The sequence below is a fragment of the Diabrotica undecimpunctata genome, chromosome 6, assembly GCF_040954645.1.
Source record: "Diabrotica undecimpunctata isolate CICGRU chromosome 6, icDiaUnde3, whole genome shotgun sequence".
NCBI classification, from domain to species: Eukaryota; Metazoa; Arthropoda; class Insecta; order Coleoptera; family Chrysomelidae; genus Diabrotica; species Diabrotica undecimpunctata.
This window is the reverse complement of record NC_092808.1, coordinates 73,010,105-73,014,831: the sequence shown is the minus strand read 5'-3', so window position 1 is coordinate 73,014,831 and position 4,727 is coordinate 73,010,105. Positions and strand designations below refer to the sequence as shown.

The window sequence follows — 4,727 nt, the reverse complement described above, 5'->3', positions numbered from 1 at the left end:
TTTTTCGTTGCTTATCTCGGCCTTGCGGTAATCCAGTACTCAGTATTGGACAACCTCACCACAGTATAGACAACAACCAGTATTCCCACTCCGCTTTGGCGCTAAAGTTCGCGCATTTTGCTCGCGCAGACAGCGACGCCATTTTCTCTGGTGTCCGAAAAATTCATCGATTTGACGGCTCTCATTGGTCATTGTCATTTGTCATAGATAAATAATATAGAGGCCATTGTATTTGTTTACTTTTTGTGTATTTATAGATACAAATAATCTTTATACATTTTTTATTTCGCAATTGCGTTGTATAAGTACGTCGATATGTACAAAAATAAAAACAAAAAGACTTGCCACAAAGTGTTGTAATAATTCTAGAAAAAGTAATGTTAGCTTTTTTTCCTTTCCAAAAGATGTTAATAGGTGAGTGTTATTAGGATTAAAATTGTGTATTACAGATGCTAAGATGTTATATTATTTATTAACGATGGAATTTCATCGTGTATTAAAAAATGTTTGTATTTAGGGCAAACATTTATTTAATGGCATGTGGACAAGAAGATTAATTGGATAAGGCAGAACATTTACATAGAAGTCATGGTCTTTGTGGTACTCATTTCGACAATAAGATGTTTCTGAATGATATGACAAAATCGATTCTTCAGCAGTTCCCACAAATTTTCCTTTAATGGAGGGCTCATCAACTTTTGATCATACTTATTCTGCAGTAGTCCAAAACATATGTCTTCCAAGATGCCCTATTAATGAAGGTAAATAAAATAAATAATTAAGATGTAACACATATCTAAGCTTTCTCTTTTTCTTTTAGAAGTAGTGAAAAGTTCAGCTATGGATATAGAGAAAAATGTTAGTATTAAACATAAACCATCCACTATAACTGTACTTCAGGATATTACTATTACTCCTGGTAAAAACAACATATTCCATGGAGAACCTGAATGTAACTACACGTCCAGTAACACTTTCAACTCGAGTGTCACAACAATTATCAATAAATACTCCCTGAAAAATGTATTATGGATATGAAAAATGTATTTGTGTGGATATTTAATGAAAAAATGTTTAAGAATTCCATAGTTGTGAAATATGTGGCAGATACTCAAAAAGTGTAACTAATTTGTGAGATACTATTGTATATTTATATTTAACGGATATGAAAATAGAACTGGCGAGACATATGGTAATCTAAAAATGCCTACTGGTGATTTTGTTAACTTTATTAGTATACTTGACTGTCTCTTTCACAAGAATTTTGACATATTAGCTGTACAGCCGAATATTATGTTGGTACGTTTATACTATTCATTAAAATTCATGAAGAGAAATTTGAAACTGAAAAACATGAAAATATAACCAAAAGAAAAAATAATAAATTGAATTTGGAAACATCAATAAAACATTATTTACTTGTTTATAACAATATAATAAGTCAAAATACTCTTTTTTATTACAATGAACAGATAATATCAATCAATAATTAATATACTCATTCAGGGGCTTTCTTTACATTATCTTAAAATCACATTTGAACAAAAGCAATTAATTATCCATAGAGAATAGTCCATACTCCTAAATTGCTTTAGCTAATTTCTTTTCATATTCTTTCCCGGTCACTTCTTCAGAATTTACATTTCCATGTATCTCATCGCAGAACTAATTATGGTTCAAATATAGGTATGATCTGACTTCTCATACATGCAAATCAGTGCTCATGAGATATAATTTGTTTAACTTCTGAAATTTTAAACTACAAAATGATACTTTGTAAACTTAATGTGTACTTGTTTTATACATGTATATTTGATTTTTATCTGTAATTGTATTTATCTACAATGTATTTTTGTCTAATTTTGACAGTGGGTCTGTCACCTTTGTTATTATTAAATAAATAAATAAATGTAATATCTAATGCAACATGTAATAATAAATGAAGTTCATTTAAAAATTTATTTTTTATTTCCACAAATACATTCTTAACATTAACAGGATGACGCTACTTTTAGCACTTTGTACGATTCCGTTAGGAATTGTACAAATTAGGATTGTAAGAAAAAACTCAAAGAAAAATTGTGCTATGAAGTACAGTTATAAAATTATGGAAGGAAAACCATTATTTAAATAAAAAATTCAGAAAACATTCTGTACATTCTACAGAAAAGAAATGTGTCGATAATGTGACAATTGAAGACTACATGGCACTTACATCTAAATTTTGTCCTTCGTTAAATTTAGCTAATTTCATAAATGTTCAAATTTTACAGTCTAGAAAAAAGGCAAGAGGTAGAAGATTCAGTAATCAGTTTAAAGAGGATGTCTCTTAATGTACTTCAAGGGGCCAAAAGTTTTACAAAAATGTTTTGTGTAGCAAATTTTGTTTACCCAGCCCTAATATATTATTTAAAAATAATATACCAGACAGCTACTCAAAAAGTGTAACTAATTTGTCGGATAAAACTATATTCATATGTTAATGTATATAAAAATAGAACCGGTGACACATTTGATAATCTAAAAATCCCTACTGTTGATTCTGTTGACTTTATAAGGAGGTATACTTGACATTCTATTTCAAAAGAATTTTGAAATATTAGCTGTACAACCGAATATTATTAAAACATGTTTTTCGATTTAGTACCATAAATTTTAGTCACCTTTTGAACAAAGACCACTCAAATATTGTACAACTTTATTTAGCCTTGTACGTTTGTACTATTTATTAAAATTCAAAACAGAAATTTCAATACTCAAAAAATATTGTACAACTTTATTTAGCCGTATACGTTTGTACTATTTATTAAAATTCAACAACAGAAATTTCAATACTCAAAAATATGAAAATAAAACTAAAAGAAAAAAATAATAAAACGATTATTTGGAAACATCAATAACACGATTATTTAATCGTTTATATCGAAATAACAAGTCAAAATAGTCTATTACAATGAACAGGTAAGATCAATCACTAATCAATATACATATTTAGGAGTTTTGTTCACATCCTCTTGTGTTTTTAGTGAGATATAATTAAAATATATTAACTGATTTCAAACTCTGTATTTGAATTTTGAAATGAAACTTTACATTTTATTCTACTTTATAACCATACAGCTTTAAAACTAGCATATTTATTAAAAACTGTTGCATAACTCTCCATTTGATTTTTTTTTTTTTTTTTTGATAGTGTATAAGACAGTTCTGTAACAAATAGTTGTGAAACGTTAGAAAACAAAATCATAAATACAACGCAGAGAAAGAAACAATTTTAGGTTTTTTTTTTAATTTCTCGAAGAATGAAAGAGTAGCAAGAAGAATTTTGAAATTGGTTGAAATTAAAATCAATTTTGTTAAATAAATCAAAGTCGGCTCTGTCGCGTCCATATGTGCAGGGCCAGTCCACGGTTTTCATCCAGACAATATGGCGTCAAGGTCACCGAATTTTGTCTAAAAAGATCAAAGGTACCGCGGTAGAGTGAGAATACTGGTTGTTATCTATACTGTGACCTCACATCGATTCTAACCTAATTTTGTTTGTTTATGCACAGTATAGTTGTTGTCTATACTGTGGTTTATGTTTGAATAATAATTTTTTCCAATTCACTTCCAATATATATTATTTAGTTTTTCTAATTACAATAAAAAAACGTTAGACTGTTATGAAGAAGTTGAAGAATTTTTAGAGTTTATTTATCACATTGTAGAAGAAAATCATCTGGAACGAGTCTGAAAAATGGGCAATCCTCTATATGGGATTGCCCATTTTTCAAATGTACAGTTAATAGACATTTTCATTATGCAGGCTCCATTAAATGAATTGTAGCTCTTTCTGGTCATAGAAGGGAGATTATGGATATTGTTGTTGAACTTAAAAACTTTCTCTCTTATACACTGATTGTAATACAATCATAGAAGCCATCCCCCACTGGCATGTTTAGAATCAGTGTATGTATATATGTATGTATAATAACTGTATGTATATATGTATATTTTTAGGTAATGATCAAGAAAATAGATACAATAGTGCACATATAAGAACAAGAAATATTGTATTGTAGAAAAGCTATTTTGGAACCTGAAAAAGACAGTTTCCTTGTTTTCAACAAGGTCTACAATCCAAATTAAATACATCTCTTGCAATAATATGTGCTACAGCATTACCTTACAATCTGGGTTTAAGGGAAAATAATGATGGTGATGATGATTTTGTAGAAAATGTTGATGTGTTGGTAAATAGAAATGTTAATGATGTGGAACAATGGTTAAATTCTAGGAGACATTTTATTCAACCATTTTTTTGCATGAGAATGAGAATACTATTGAATATCATACTAAATGTTTTTTTTTTCTATTATTTCTCAAAATGTGATCATAATCATTGGCTTGACAACCTTTTTTGTTTGGGTTTTGGTCTCTTCAGGAATACTTATTTCTCAATTCCAATCTATTTCAATGACTTATTCTAAGTATTTGTTACTTACCTATATCTAATCTTTGGTCTTCCTCGTGTTATATGTCCATCTGACATTTGTTTATTTTGGAAAGTATTTTATCTTTCCTCATATTATGTGGTCCTATTTTGATGAATGTTAATTTAACCCATTATGACCCGAGTTTTTTTTGTAATGTATGTATTAAAGAAACTAATATATGTTTATTAAAAATGTATAATAATAGACAAATTAACAATTTTTTAATCTAAAAATCTATTAACTAACAAA

General features: G+C 28.3%; 1 long non-coding RNA gene across 1 annotated transcript; it reads left to right on the top strand.

Annotated features, from left to right (window-relative positions):
* LOC140443492 (uncharacterized) lies at positions 1-1,964 on the top strand. Its single transcript, XR_011951212.1, has 3 exons — positions 1-414; positions 518-761; positions 821-1,964. It is a non-coding gene; the product is annotated as an uncharacterized lncRNA (long non-coding RNA).
* Positions 1,965-4,727: the final 2,763 nt, after the last annotated feature.